The sequence below is a fragment of the Falco naumanni genome, chromosome 15 (genome assembly GCF_017639655.2).
Source record: "Falco naumanni isolate bFalNau1 chromosome 15, bFalNau1.pat, whole genome shotgun sequence".
In the NCBI taxonomy this organism is placed as follows: Eukaryota; Metazoa; Chordata; class Aves; order Falconiformes; family Falconidae; genus Falco; species Falco naumanni.
The window spans coordinates 11,127,683-11,144,832 of record NC_054068.1 but is presented as its reverse complement, the minus strand read 5'-3'; the positions used below and the strand labels follow the sequence as shown (position 1 = coordinate 11,144,832).

General features: G+C 37.2%; 1 protein-coding gene across 1 annotated transcript in view; it reads right to left on the bottom strand.

Moving 5' to 3' along the window:
- The window catches only part of LOC121097734 (transcription initiation factor TFIID subunit 4-like), a 146,380-nt gene that overhangs the window by 9,243 nt on the left and 119,987 nt on the right, over positions 1-17,150 (bottom strand).

Sequence of the window (17,150 nt, the reverse complement as noted above, 5' to 3'; positions counted from 1 at the left end):
TAGCTACGTCTTACCTATTTAGGGTGAGACACAGATACTATACAGCTGTTTCACATATTGCCAGTCCTCCTGTGGGAGGGGGGGAAGAGAGGGAGACAGAGAGAAAAGTATCTAAATCTTGAACACAAAATCACTTTCTCAAGTCTTGAGAGCATGAATTGCCCTCATTCATCTCAACTGACTTTCCATTCTTAAGCTTAATTATGATGTATAACACCCAGACTTTAAAATAATTACGTTTGCAACTGTTGGCCACCCTGCGCACTCCCAGCAATTGTGCAAGTGCCAATCAAGTGACTTTATGCACCACTTGCCAAACAAAGGGCAAAAATAGCCACAGATCTACCAGGTCTTGGCACGCTTTATTCCCGTGCAAAAATTTGCTCACAGATTAGTTACTATCTGTGAACAGTGGTATACACCTTTCCCTATAATTTCCAGAGGCTCCTCTGTGGATTGAGGGTAGTATATGGCCCTAATTCGTACACCCAGCTCATTAAATAAAACACAACAAAGCAGGCAATGAGGTTATCTCTGGATGGAGTGGCAATAAAATTAAGCCCTAAATGCTAATACCTTCAGCTTGCAGGATAAACACATTGTCAGAACACAGTCCCATGTACAGCAAATAAGACGTTAACATCTGTAAATAAAACGTGGAAGACGGCTAACACTCTTTCCATTACTGTAAATATCATGGAATATAATTAAGGCCTGGCGCATCTCAGACATCGGGGAGAGATGACAGAGTTCAGCAGGGAGAAGTCACTGAATCATTTAGCCACTCATTTCTTGATTTCTTAACATTCCTGTTTCTTACATTTAAGCCTCCCTCTTGTTTGTTCAGAAAATATTTGAAAAACTTAATTCAGATTGGCACAAAGAACTCCTGGAAGAATGACTCCAAGAAGGAAACAAGGTGGGCTTTCTTTCCTGCAGTCATCAGTAAGCTTATAAAAGCCCCCATTCAGTATGTTCTTTCATTTCCCCTTCTACAGTACGAAGACAGACCCTTGCGCATCATGGTCACCATGTGCTGTTTATCTTCCTCAAGTCCTTTATTTCAGATGTGAAAGCTCTGCTCTTAGTTGTCCCTAACTTCTCATCTTTACTATCCTGGGAAGTCTGAATATGACTCAGACTACCTTAAGAAAAGAAGAATTAACAAGTAAATATCCCAACTATCACCACTTTTCCTTTATTAGAAAAACCCACAATATATATACTTATTATTTAAAATAAATTAAAAATCAGATAGCCAAAATAGAATGTTCTGTTATGAACAACTCTAATTAAAACTGATATTAAAATATATAATAGGGAATAAGTTTAAGACACACAAAATCACCTAATACCATAAAACATGTGTGCATATTGAACAGCTATTACTAACAGGTCCCGACAGTTGACAACAATCGATGTATCAACAGACAACTTTCTCCTATCTATTGACTCCCAAAACAAAATAAACGTGAACATTATATAAAAAAAAGAGGGTTGCAACTACAGAAGACAAACCCTTCTCAAAGTACTAGCCAAAAACAGCGGCTCGTGATGGGATTTTTTTTTTTGGCAAAGTTAAACAAAAGGCAGTGGGGTGTAATATATTCACCGTCTCTGGAAGGGAGCTGGCACAACCCATCATCAGCAACGTGAGAACTCGAACAGATGACGGAAGAGGGCAACCGAGCAGACATACGCCAACGTACACACGCACACGCATGGAAAAGGATTACTAAATTAATTAGAGAGGCAAGTGAAAAAACAACATGGAATTCAGAATGCGCTCAATAGTATGGAATGATGCTGCTGGCCTATTTTTACCATTGGCAATAGGAGAGGAGGAACAGTTAGCTCTAGTAGGAGCAAGTGCATTATGATACAACACAACATGAGCATTATAAAATGCGAGATGAATCTCAAGCCCAGAGGCTCTTTAGCACCACTCCAAATCACAACTCCCTGCCTTCATTTTTCTTCTTTGCTACCATTCCACTTCTTCTCCCAGTACTTCTGACTTTATTAACCCTTTTTTCTCTTTCTTGCCTTTTACCTTCCTATTTTCATGGTGTCACATCATATTCTTTAAAAAGTGTCTGAGTAATAACAGCAGAGATTATGGATCAGAAGTCAGGTTTTCTGAGGTACTCTAACCCAGGGAAACTCCAGTTCCTTCCAATAAGAAATTTATCACTTCCCTGGCACCTTAATAAGACAGCGTGCTCTTCTGAAAATCTGGCCCCTGATTAAAAGTTGCAAAAATCATAAATCAAATCGTAACCTGTTTTTAATGGTCTGAATTCAAGTGCTGTGAATTTGTTTTTTCTTTAAATACTTTCCCCAGAAATTCAAGTATAACGAGCCTGAAACAGACTTCCTGAAATAAAAGCTTCATTTTAGCTTTTTGGGAAATGGAAAAGATACAGTTGCATGCTATTCCTAATTTTTTGTACCCCTCTCCACAACAGTGAGCTCTGTTGTGCAGCTTAACTAGTTATGGCTTTGTCATTAACCTGGCCTGAAATTATGAAATCAGTTTTTCAAGAGCTTTTTTGCTCTTTCTAAAAACCTGAATTAGGATCACTGATCTTTCCACACAGTACATATAATGTGCTACCTGGACGTGTGCGGCAGTAACATATGGTACAGTAGGTTATAACTATTTTACCATCTGTTCTATCTGAACTCTAACCTTGATCATCCATATCAGCTTTTCCCACTAACTGCCACAGTTCTTAGATCTTGGCTTCCACTTACCCTTTTAAAATTAAATTGCAGCAAAACGCACAGCCAGATTATATGCTGCTCTTCAGAAGCCTTCCCTGCTCCCCAGGTGAACAAAATAATTATTTCAAAACTACAGGGTTTTGTTTTGGTTTGGTTTCTTCCAGTCAGTAAGACAAATCAGCAACTAGAACATTCTGTATTCTAAAAATATTGCTCAAGATGATCCTGCCGTATTCTTTACATACTACACTCTTATTTAGAAAAGTGCATCACCTTCAGCGGGAACTACATTGGACTCAACGCTTTCCAAGAGCAAACTTCAGGTTTTTAGCAATGCTCCCCACAGTGCCCGACTCCGTCTCTGTCTAACCGACTCACACTATGAAGCAGGCTGGGTCTAATGTGTTTTTTTGCATAAAAAGCAACATTATTATGGACAATTTACCATCTTGCTACTCTGCATACCCATAAAAACTAAACAGCATCATATTAAAAAAATAAAATGTTAATTCTATGGCAATAAACATCAGTTCTCCCCAAAGTTTGGAAAAATGGACAGATACTGTAAATCAAGAGACGATATTTGAAACTTCTACTATTATTGGGGTTTTTGTTTTGTTTGGGTTGGATTTTTTAGTGTGGGGTGGGTTTTTTTTTGGTTTGCTTTTTTTTTTAAAGACTTGCATCCCATGTCATCAAGTTCTATTTCATATAGAAGTTGGAGTTTGAAAGTCTAAGCTTTGATTCAAGGGATTGCCAGAACAGCTCATCTGGTGGACTGCTTTCAAATTTAGTCTGCCTTGTTTACAAAAACTCAAATAGCTACACAGTAATTAAAATTCATGAAAGACCGTGGCTTTGGCGTAATTTATACATACCCATACAAAACTACTACATACACACAGACATATGGAAAACATAAATATATATTTAATAAATACTAATGATAGCCACAAGAACATATGCACCTCTAGTTTTTATTATATGTAAATAAAACATTAGCACTTGACAGTACTAGTTCTTATGGATGATGATCACCAATTACTGTTTTACAATATCTAGATTTAACTCAAAATATTAAATCATAACAGCTCAGTAAACTTCTCTGACTCATTATCAACTGAACCAGACCGTAATGCCTACACAATGAAAACTACATTTATAACAGAATACCTTTGTAAAATGATTCAACTTTTGAAATTATGATAATCCCTTCTCATTAAAAGTATTGATATCTTCTCCGTTTTGAAATACTGTATCATTTCTACAAACACTGTTTCCCTTCTGATTTCTGTTTAGTATCTGAGCAAAAGGGGAATTCGATTTTTTGAATGTGTGAAGAAATCAGTTCATGAGATATAATTTTGCTTTTTCACACATGAGTAGTTTAAATATGTTATTCAATGTTCTCTAGAGGCACAAACATAAGGCATGTAGGTTAGAGAAGACAAAACTACTTACTAGTCTGCTACCTCAAATGTCTTTCAAAATATGCAACTGAAGGATATAATGGAAATTATTGTTTAATTAAAGAATACTGAATTTAGTTGTAATCAGGGTCCTATTACACAAAGAGCACACAGTGACCATATAAATATACAGAGGTCCTGAATATACATATATAATGCCATACATGTTTTCCTACCACACAAAAGCATTATATATATTATAGCTTTAGATGGAGGAAGACAGAAGTACTTGCTTTCTTTTGGACTTTATGCTAAAAGAACCTCTTCCTTCCCTATACAATGCAAGAGAAATAAAAGCTTTAATGGGTAACAAGTAGTTTACACTTTGCCTTTCCTCTCCAAATATATGAGGACATTAGCTCCGCCTCCCCCACCAATTCTCTTTTGTATTCAAATATTTCCACCTCTGCATAAAAATGACTTTTATCATGCAGTTTTGCAGACTTTCCTAGGCTGGCACCCCAGGAGCATAATCCTGATTCACAAAACAAAAACATCTAATTACCCCAGCTGCATAATTCATTGGCCCATAAATAAAAGTTGGCCAACCCATGATCTTATCTGGCAGACTCTAGGGAGCAAGGGTGGGAATCTCGCTGTGGGAGAAACACTGGTCAGGGCTGGCGGCAGCCGCTGGGCTTTGCAACAGGAGGTCCGAGCGCTCCCCTTGGGTGCCTTGGTCCTGCCAGGGAGAACAAGGGCAAAGGAGAGGGTGCCATCCTGCAGCCTGGAACTTGTACACTTGCAGGCAGTTAGTCCTGTCTTTAGTTGCTCACTCTGCTTGCAGGTGAATCACTTAACGAGAGGTTTCTATCTGAGCTGTGATCCTCCACAGCCTCGCACGCTGCAATGAGCCACGCGCACTTTGTGATTAGCTGAACTGCAGTAGTAATGAGCAAGAGAAAATGCTTGAATTTGCAATACTGTGAGTAAGTATACACTACAGGTTTGCTTCAGTGGTACTGAGAGGCAAGACTGTAATTTGAAAACCAGACATTGCTCAGATGACAAAAATGAAACGCACTTATCGAGTATTCCTTACTTTGCATCTATTTTTCCTATAATGCTGATGAAAAGCTCCGTACATTTGCACTATTCTGGCAAGCTTCCCAACAGCAACAGATACCTTTTAGATACTGTCTATGGAGAATTTCTGCAGGTCCTTTTATTATTACTTATTTAATTTACCAGAGTTGCTCTTAAGTTCCATCTAGCCTTTGAAAAACAGCGTCCTGTTTGTTTTCATGATCAAGTAGCTGCAATTCACTAAATTACAAAGCAAGACAAGACCTGGGCCACTCTTGGTGCCAGCTAGCAAAACACTGTATGGTGGGTCTCACATGAATTCCAAATGGAAAGAAATTATTTTTTAAAAGAACTATGAATTGGGTTCTAATGTGTAATGTTTTGCCACATAATAAAGACTAAGCTGCAAAACATTTCAATTCTCGGCAATGTTTTCATTCTGCGTTATAACAAACATGAGTGGCAGACTTGTCAACCCAGTGGCGGAGGCACCATTCATCTTTCATCTCCCAGATCTGGGCTGCAACAGACTCACTTTCTCAATAGAAATGTCATCTTGGAGCCGAGAAACCTTCTTGACAAATACGTTTTTGAAACGGATGTATTTTTGCTAAACATTTTATCTTTGACAAAAATATTTTTTGACAGAGAAAGCTGCATCGCAAATTTTTTCCACCAGGTCTAATAACAAGAAGTTAGACTTTTAGGGCCTAAGTGGGGAAAGTTGTTCAGACTAGGACGCCTTGCTGACTGAGATGAGGTCTCCCTGGCTACAGCCCTGACTACTGCTGTAACTACAGTAATGGAAATGTATGTCCATTAGCCATTGCGCTGTCTTGATTTATCTGTGTTTACCCTAAACCACTAAACTACAGGTCCCCCCTCACTGTAGCATTCAGAGCAAGGCTACGAATGGGACCTAACCCTGCCTCATCCTCCTCGGCTGGTCTTCACAACTATGTCTGAATGACTACTTCATGTACTTAAGTAGTAATTAACAACAGAAATGTTTAGAATAAACGAGTAAGGACAGGGCATTGGAAAAAAGAGTTAACAGATGTCCTTAACATTGCTGCTGGCCTAATAACATTGCTGCAGTAATTTATTTGATGTGGAGTTTATTTAGCTGCTGCAAACATATAAGGGTTATAATAATCATAAGCAGGTTGCATTAAGCACAATACATCTTGGATGTGTAACATAGTGTTAAAAATAATCCCAGAAACAGTATGCCTTAAAGATATTACATGTGCAATATCTTCCACAATCTGATTGTGAAAAGCTAGCCAGAAAGCATCTTTCAGACTTAAAGAATGATTTTAAAAAAAATAGAAGCCAAGACTTCCTTCACAGATAATTTTGCCTGTATTTTGGGATAGCAAACATCCAATTCAAACATCAAATCCTGGCATACTTCAGTAAGCTATCAGCACAGCAGTGCTGCCTTTTTTCCTTTGAAAAATGAAAGAATTAAATTCAAAACAAACAACTTCAATTTAACACCAAACTACAGGATAACCAATCTTAAAAATGTCAAATTGTAATGGATCTTAATACCCATATAAAACACAAAAATAGTGGCATTGTTCCTTGGTAATGCATAGCAACCTTACAGAATTTCAGTGAAGGAGAAAGAAGGGAAAAACACCTTATTACTTCTAACTCCTGCGAGCCATTTTGGTCTCCAAAGGTTTTAGACTGCCTCAGGCCATGTGTCTGCAGTGTTTCGGGAAATGACTTGCCTTCGCACGAACACTGCTATGTTCTGCAGCACTGCTGCCCCCCAGCATCCCCGCTCAATTTCTATTTAACTCTTCCTTACCTGTATCAGCCTTTTCCCCCCCTATTTTGCAGCAAGATTTTTTGAAAGCTTCTGCTTAAAAAAAATCCAAACCAAACACGCCACAGAAACACAAACCAAAACCCCTTCTGCTTTTTCTGACAAGATTTCTCAGAAACAAACAGGGCCAGAATTTATCTCTATAAATCTTGGAGAGAAAAGGAAATCCATGTTAAACTAAAATATTTGGAAACAAAACTAGTTTAGCTAGCAATCGTCATGGAGCTTTGAAGTTTGATATTTCTTAAGCGCTTGTCTGTTTTACCTCTGTTAACAAAGAATAGTTAGGAAATAAAAAATCATCAACATCCCCATAGACAACAATGGCATGACTAAAATTCTTCACCTATTGCTGTATTTAGATTTTTAATTACACTCCCAGCACCACATTACAGGCTACAATTAAGTCCCTGGATAAGGCCTCATAACTACTAACCAATTTGTCTTAGCAGCAGTGTATTAAAAGTAATAGGAAATAACCCATCTAATATATTGGGAAAAAGAAAGATTTAATCCTCCATAAATTTTTTTAAACTCACTTAGCAGAGATGTTTTGTGTTTCCCTCTATTTTCTGTAAAGATTCAAGGCTATGCACTGTGAGCTATTTTGCTTGATAGCTTTTTTAAAAACCTCTAGAAAATTCGTAGCCAAGGTCACTGCTGATTGACTCAAAATATGACAGTGAGGCTACTAAAATATTCTGTTCATCTCAGAGGTTGAGTAAGCAGCTCTAACTAAGAGGAAAATCAATATAATACTTCACAGTGAGGAAGAAAATGGAAAATAGTTTAGCAGTTAAGTGGTTAATGCAATTCCTAAGTGTTCAGCAATCATTGCAATTTAGTGCCATTTCGATTATTACACAATAAACAGACCATGTTGTCTGGAAGCAAATTTTTATGAGTATAGCTGAAGGGGTTGCAACTTATTTAGCTGCTGAAACTCTAAGGGAAAGAACATTTCTGAATGCTAACACTACAGATCAGAAATATACAGGTACACTAGAAAGGTTATTTTTAGGTCACTACTATGGTAACTAACCACACTGACCTTTAAAATTAGTATGCAGTTCAAGAAAAATGAAGTTCAGTAAAATCCTCTAAACAGGATAATTTTAATAAACAATATTGCACATTCTTAGAGCAGAATGTTGTCACTTTTTTACAGCTATTAATTTTACTTTTGTATCACAGCACCATAATGTAACATATAAGAGTATCATGATGCAGAACTGACTAGGAAAAAACATGTAAACAGCCAGAAAACTGATTAAACTATCATTAATTTATGCTTAAAGAATTTAAAAAAGATTAGGAACTGCTATATTTATTTTCGCAGAATAAAATAAAACTGCTAGCTAGAGAAGAGCAATTTTTCATACCACATGAATTCATGGAAACATTCATAGTAGGTTTAGTTAAAACCATCTTTCTTTGTCTCATTTTGTTGAAATACAGAACTTTAAGTGAATTTCAAAAGCAAACCCAGTTCGACAATTTATAAATTCAAAGACAAACAGGCCAAAGTTATGTTCAGGGCAGATGAATAGCATGAGATTGAGTGTATGGTTGATGGCAGCAGGGACTCAATGAAGAAAACAGTATTTTGACCAAAAGTACCATTTGAATCCGATGTACTAACATCTACTTAGACAAAACTTCAGTTAGAATCATGGTTTTAATAAATAATATATTATGTGTCAGTCCATTAGGTAAGAAATGGAAATTTTGGCTGGTCATAAAGGTGTGCTGGCTATTCAACAAAACCACCGTTACAAAGAACATATTAACAAGTAGTATGCTGCAACTTGGAAAGATCTGATTTACCTCGTCAATTTACAGTCATCAAACACAGAACACAACCGTTCTGATTTCATTAAGATTAGTCTCAGCCATGTTTGAGACTTAGCCATGTCTGAGCCATGTTTTGCGACGCTACATCAAACGGCTGACGGTAAACGAGATGCATAGTTAGAAAATATTATATGTATACCCTTCCATATTCCACATATGTCTGTATTCGTGCATATATAGAGAGATACACACACAAGCATTTTAGTCTGGGTTATACTGTATACCTTATTCAAATTGTGGCTCTTCCAGAAGAATAAAAAAATAATTTTGGAAAGGGAAAATTATTATCTGCATTTTTTTCTAGGCTCAACGTGCTTTTGAATAACATTATTCTTGAAGTGACTTTTAAATGCCTGGATCACAATTTCTGTGAAAAGGGGGGAAAAAAATCTCTACAGCTAGTGGGAGTCTGAGTCACCAGTACAGTTTTCCTGTGTTCCTTGAATACCGCATATACCCACACCTCTTTGTAAGTCGCAGGCAGGATAGATGGGGGGTGGTCAATTAGTAACTCTATCCACCTTTAAGCCCCATCTGAAGATGAGCTCTCTTGCAATATATGCTGTATGAAGCCACAGCAAGGGACAGGCACAGTTAGCAATCTCACAAAAACCCCTGCACACAGCAACAACAAAAAAAGAGAAGAATAGATGATAAGCTGTACTAATATCCTCGTTTTACAACCAGGGATCTCAGTGCAGCCATCGGACCGACCGAGCTGGTCCACTTCCCGGGACCACCCAGGAAGCAACAAATCATGGCAAGGGGATCCAAACCTCTGCGGAGGACTCTAAACACAGATAGGAAAACTAATCTTACACACGCTGGGTTGAATATTAATATAAATGTTTTCCAGGTTAAAAATTCAAATGAGAAAGCACAGACATACACATCTAATCTGTCCATGTTTAAAACGGGGCACCCAGGGCAAGCTGATTTCTCTCCGCTGGTGCTAATGGAGCTACACTAGCAGACATACCCTTTTCTTTTTTTCTATCTAATTCATACTTATGATAGCTTTTCCTATTAAAAAAAAAAAAAAAGGCAGTTTATAAAGCGGTAGTGACATGGCAACAGGGTCTTGTTTCCAAAAATGTAAAGCAAAATCTTAAACTTTTCTGAAAATATAAGGCCTGCTGGTTAGCCTTCCCCACCTTTCCATGGGTTAATTTTGCTGATAGAGAATAATCAAATTTGTCACTTTTTGAAAGCCAACCAAGACTCCGAGCATTCTTCTTGACATCTTTTCAGCCAAGATTGCTTATAGCTGTTGGCCACTGAATGAGCTTATTTAAGGAATGGAAGGTTGTTAAGTGTGTCAGCCAGATGAGAATGCTGAACAAGAAGGGAACATGGTAACACAACAGGTAGACTGCCCATATGGAAAACTTTTCCCCAAAATTAAGTCTCTCATCAGCAAAGACATTTGTTCTGTTGGTACTGTATGTTACAATCTCCACATTTATGTTAAAATACACCCACCTGACACGTTATTTTTCATTTTGCTACTTGACCGGTATTTACACAAACAAAACCTAATTTCAATTTAAACAAAACAAAAGCTCATGTAAGTAGTCATTCGGAAATAAGGTTCCACCAATATTACATTTTCCAGCCTGACAAAATAAGAGAAATATAAAGCAGAAATAATTACTGTCTGACACTAGGAAAATGACGGTGGTTAACTACACAGATTTAGCTTTAAAATACAATTTCACTGCAATATCATGGCCACATACAAGTATTCAGTTTTAAAAAGAAACTGCTAATTCAAAGGAGACAGTGGAAGGGAGTGTTGTGCGTATAAATATATATTCTTTTCATCTATTTAGTGTGCAAATGTATTTTAAATAAAATAAAATGACAGGCAGGTCTAAAGACTAAATACGAAAATACAAGAACGTCAAATGAACAAACTTTTTACTCTGCAGTTTTTATTTTATTATTAGATGCTATTCCTAACTTGTTAAAATTGATCAAATAGAAAGCTGTGAATAGAGAAAAAATTAAGCCAACTAGAAAAGTGTGACTTGGATTTAATATTTTATAATTGCCAAGGGACATACTGAGATCAATGAATTTTTGCCCGAGATGAACGTCAGAAAGAGATGTACTTCAGTCTTTTAGGGAACATTGGTCTATTTAATTCTTGTGTCTGATGCATGTGAAATATGCCTGTCTTGGCCTTCTTTCTTGCCTTAAGGCCATGCTGGAGGCAGACATTACCACTTTTAATAGGCCGCCATCTGAGGAATGGCAAGGGATCCAATAACCCATCGACTCTAATGGATTTGCCTGTTTATTCACTTACACCTTTTTTTGCAGCTAATTTTAGTTTTGCATGCTGAGTTGTTTCACTTTAAATTAAATGAATAGAAACAAAGGGGGAAAGACTGTGCAGCTAATAAACCATGATTATTTTCGAACTTCTTCGCAACAGGATCCTCCATATACCAAGGTATATCACTTGAGAACAGATTCACTGCTGCGTTTTTCCACTTGTTGTCAAAATTAACAAAGCTTCTTTTATATTTAGTGAGACAAAAAGTAGGTTATTATAAACTCTTGCTTTTAATGTACTAATGATTTGCAGCAGTATAAAGCACCCAGCTTCAGATCATTATGAGGGTTGTGAGCATCTTCAAAGAATAATATAGGCAAAGTTAATGATTGTACAGCATTATCACCAACAAAAATAGTATACAGTTTAATCCAGCCCTTCATGTATACTTTGAAGATCATATGTAATACGTAATGTGTTACTTATAAACCAAATGGAGTCCCTCCAGATACAGAGAAACTCTGAGTAATAAAAATTTTGACTACATTTGATCCTTGGGAAAAATATACATTACAGGCTAAAACTTATTAGGGGATATAATCTCTATATTTGGATTGCATTAATATTTTGTTCCTCTACAGAAAAGTTCTTCCTCCCTTTCCTTGGGAGACAGCCTCTTGCATCTCACCCTCCACAACCTGTGGGTCCTCTGCAAAAGCTACTGTCCAGCAACCTCTTTTTCCAGACCCATCACTTCAGTTGCTTTGCTTTTCTCAGAAAGGCTGAAAGAAACTTACTCAGGGGCTATCACTGCAAGTCTCAGCTTCAAAATAGTCAGTTCCGAAGAGGCCTTTTCTCAAAGTCTGGCTGAATCTCACCATTCTCAGTGCTCCCTAGTCTCCATCAGTTAAGAGAGAGCAGACAAGGGCCAGGTGTCACCTGCTGATGAGGGGTCATTCACTGAAGCTCTGCAGGAGCCTTTGTGTCCCTACCCTGGGGGAATGCATCCCTTCTGGGTACACCAACAGCCTTCTGACAATTGCCTGCCCTGAGGAAATCACTGTCAGCTTTCTGGCAGCAAGTAATCAAATCCAGTCAGGAATCACCTTTTTTTAAAGGCATAAAAAAAATACGGCTTATACTTCCAGAAAGAACAGACCAGTCTCAGTCCCCGAGGTAACCAAAATACAGCACCTCCGGGGTCATCACAGAAAAAACAACTGCTGAACTGGGTCTATCCCCGGAGACTCCTACTTCACTGGTGTAAAAAACTTTTTCTTTTCTATAATAACATCTAATAAAATACAGCAGCATTTGTTCATTTGTTCCCTCTTCATGACAGAAATCTAAATGTGTGATGTCTACAGAAGACGGTAGTGTGCTGTAAGGTTTGCAGCAGAATTGCAGGAGTATGGCTATGAAAAACTAACATTAAGAGCCAAAAACTTGAGTACCAAAACTGCACCGCTCCCTGCTGCAGCTGCCAGGGAGAGTGGAGATGCATGCAGAGATGCAGTAAGTTGCCTGCAGTTAGAAGCAGGCTTGAACACCCCTTCATTTAGAACAGCATCTTTTGTTAGGAAGCTTCTACCCCTGTAAAACTGTGTCTGTAGCACTCAATAGCCGTAAAATAATGTTAAAACTCTCTTTGGAGAAACATAGATTAGAACAAAAAAGTGCCTGTACCATTTAGAAGGGTCCACAGTGATACCAGTGATGCCAATTACTAATACAGAAGGCAAGTGAAGCAGCTATAAGCAAGTGGGTTTTTTTCTCTAGCTGGTTATGTTTTCGTTTAAGGGATCGCATTATGAATCTGGCATCTCTTTATTTTTGCCACAAAGACTTCACCTCCTTTTAAACCATTTGCTGATCTCTTGCAGATTCTTTAATAACGTGGTGTGACATGGAATCAGCTCAGAGGCTTTACCAGGGCTTTTGGGCTGGATTTGGGGCTGGGTTTTTTGTCACTCACTGGTTTACAAGACATAGAAATATGTATTTCAAAGGATGATCCACCCATTATGAAAATTAGCATCTTGGCTTTTGCATTCATTTCATTGTTAGCGAATCTCCTTTCTCTCAGAATTGAGATTGCAGTAGGAGACCTTTTTTTCTGTCACAAAACTATGATCGGTATACCCTTAAATATATAGTAAGAATTAAAATAAGGCTCCTCAAATAATTTCAAACAGATCTACATATCTAAAGCATAAATCTGTTTCTGAGACAAATATTTTGGGGTAGTTACAAATCCAGCTTTCTTTTAAAAAAGGGTATACTCAGGCATATTATTTAAATGTTTCTAAAACACCCAAACTAATAGAACATTTTACAAGTGCACAAATTAAAATAATCTGTCTGCTTTAACTACGTTTAAGTGAATCTGCAAAACAGGAGAAGTTTCACAGCAACAGAATAATTTTTTTTCCTCAAATCGTATTTGTGGACCTGGATACTAACTCCCAGACACACTGTGGAAAGAAAAATGGGAACAACAGACTGAAGTTGGGATTGATTTACTTCATTAGCTGGGATTACAAGTTTAACTTACAAACCAGAGGTCAAAATTTCTCATTAACAAGGGGGCCATGAATTGCTGCAGGGCTTGGTTCAAGAGGAGACCACTCTTATTACTAACTACACATTTCAATCTGTCTTTGATGTTCTCCTTCTACCCTCCTCCCTTTTATTTTTTGGCAGAGGAGTTGATTTTAATTGTAGCTATACAACACAGCTCAGTTTGCCTGAGAGCCAGCCTCCACATCTGCAGTGAGTGCAGTTCTAGTGATATTGGGTGCAGTCCATAGCTTAGGGCTAATTTTAATGGCTCCCCTTTTCATACAAGGCTCAGATTGTTTTCCACGTGATTCCTGTTAATTTAGCTGCAGGAAAGGGCATCAGTTTTCCTTGCGAGTTTCTGATCCATACTTCTAAACTAGGTGAAATGTATTAAAGAAGAGAAATGATCACAAAATGAGAGATTCAATTTTCTACCACCTCCTTAAACTGATAAAGCAAGTAATCCCACTATTTTAATACCCAAAATAGAAATACAAGATATAAGGGGTATTTTTCTTATGTCTGTATTGTGATAAGCCTTTAATTTGTGAAATGTTGTAAAGAAGCTCTTGAAATCTCAGTGCTAAGGGTTAAAAAAGGAATGCTTACACGTCTGTATATTGCACATTTTCAAAATCTACAGATTCAAACTAGGATTTCACACTACATCTCTCAAAACAAGTAAGAGTTGTGTGCATTACGGCAGCAGATGGTGTAGTACACCATCAAATAATAAAATGTTTAATGCATATTTTCTATTTTTGATGAACAGAACTAACATAACTGTACACAGTTAAAGGTAGAGTATTCAAACAGCTGAAAAGTGCTCATTCTACAGGACCTACTACAGTTTTCTAAGGAAAAAATGCCACTGATGCTGGCTAAACAGCTGAAATTTTCATATATTACATATAGTTAAAATCATAATCAAATTTGCCTCAGCAATCAAAGTTATATTCTATACAATTGTATCTGGCTTTAAGCATTGTGAAATTTAAAAACACTGAAAAACTGAGCACAATCAATTTTTGCAAACAAAAAATGACACAGAGATCATTAACAGAAATACAGTATGATGATAATGTTTTTTTCATAATTTAAGTGTAGAAAAACAATTGCTAAGAGTAATGGTTAAGAAAATATTTTTTCACAGATACACTGTGTCTCGTCTTTGTTTACATACACCTATTTTGACTACAAAGAGATACCATCTCCAGCTTCATACCTATTTATTACTAGTAATGAAAGACGATTTTGCACATGGTAAATTCATACAGGTTTATGATGCAAAACCCCAAGGTGAAAAGGCAGGAACAATTAGGTGAGGATTTTTAATTTAGGACCAATACAAATTTCTATTTATTGCAATAGACAAAAATCTCCTGTACATTATGCAGATCTATTCTGTGTTTCCCATTTTCTACTGGGCCAGTTTTCACTTCAGATGTAACACTTGAGGGTAGCATATATTAAATCACTTTCTTTTACTTGTTTATATTAACAGTTGCTGTTACCACTCCATTTTCCAAGCCTTTCCAGTTGCCAGCCAGCGTTAATGCATTAGAAGGTATGCTTTCAATTCGAACTCGGAGCAGAGTATTAACTTTTCCTGATGGCCAAGTCAGTCCCCTTTTGTGCAAGTCTTCTATTACTAGTTTGTAACTAATCTGCCTGCTGGAACTCTATAAAGACCCTTTGTTTGCTTCTGGAACCAAGATTTAGGGAGATAGAAGGCAGGGGGACTTGGTCAGCTATCAGTTTCATTCCTGTTGGCAGCATAGGTCAAGTCACCGGCCACGACTTCCAGTCACCTTTACAAAATCTGCTAAAGCCACAGCACCGTCTTATCAACGTGGGGTGCGATGGCTACCTTCAAGTTTCAACAGGGGGTTATCTTAACAACTAGACATCTTTAAAAGGTCATTATTGCAGTCTAATTTCAAACTGGCACCAAAATGAAGGGTTGTCTTTGTGTAGGATTAATTTAAAAACCTCAGGATTTGATGTCAGTGGGAAATAACCAGCGTGGGACTCATAATGCTGCCTTCTCCTGCTTCTGGCCAGCACCTAGGGCTAATTTCTTAGGAGATGAAAACTATGACAAGCCCTTCAGTTAAGCTGAAAGCAGGCAGCAGTCCAGTAACACCCACAGGCCTCAGAGGCATCCTGTGACCCCCTTAGAAAAGTCACATTCACTTTGCTCTTGAGAAAGGAAAAATAATGCTGGAGGCATTTTGTTTTAAACCATGTGAAATAAGGAAATGTGAGGATGTGAAAATGAAGTGAAAAAAGTTAGAATTCATTTCCTCCCTTTGCAATGGCTTAGAAGCAAAACTGGTTCATTTTGAAAGTGTGTGTAAAAATCTGATACATTCACCAGTAGGCAGTGACTACAAAATGCTTAAGGTAAAATATGTAAATATGTAAAATAATCTCTTGAAAACCATCTCCTTTTGTGCTTGAAAGCATTTTGTAAAGCATCTTTATTTCTCAGCAGCATTAATACACAGTCAGAAAGAAAAGTTACTTCTTGTAAAAACAAAAAATAACAACAAAATTCAAGGTACTAGAAAAATATTTTGAAACAGATCTGCAGAGTAGTGAAAGGGAAGAAAATTAATGCCTAAGTTCCTTGGATGACTTCTGCCCTTTTAGTATTAATCTGAATAATAATAAAGGAACATGTAAATTACAGTTTCAAAATTTTAAACGGGGTTATTTTAACTATCATAGACTTAAGGCAAACCTAATCTGCCAAGTCTTCACTCTCATTTCATTCTAAAACTGTGCCTCACTTTTTTACTTCTATTATGCCTTTTAACTCAGATGGCCTTTTTATCTCCTAGCGAAGCAGATCCAACCTCATTTCCTTGTTCATATTGAAGAGATCTACACAAATGTACATTCAGCCTGTTTATTACTTGCTACAGACTGCTAACCTTGTACCAAAATATTCTCATTAATAAAAGGTTACACTTTGAGGACCCATTAGAATGCTCAAATTAAGAGTACATGACTACTTAGAACTTTTATTCTTTGTCCTAAATTCTTGAGCTGTATTACCGTATCACCATCTATATAATCAAAACCAAGCAACAGAGAATTCATTAACATCAAAACATTTTTCAAAAAGTTATTTCACAAGTGAGGTCTCAATTCTGGGAAATGAGCTCCAGCATTAAAAAAAATTTGCCTTGATTTAATTTTTTTTTCTGTATTTGAAGAAAGAGAAGATGTAAGGAAAGCTAAGGTGAGGAACATCTAAGGAAGGAGACAGGAAACAAAGGCAAAAGGTAGGGATCCTGAGTTACTGCAACGCAGAGGTACCGAATGATCTTTCTAGCATAAGACTACTGGAAACTGGTTGGAAAAATTCACATGGCATCAGACT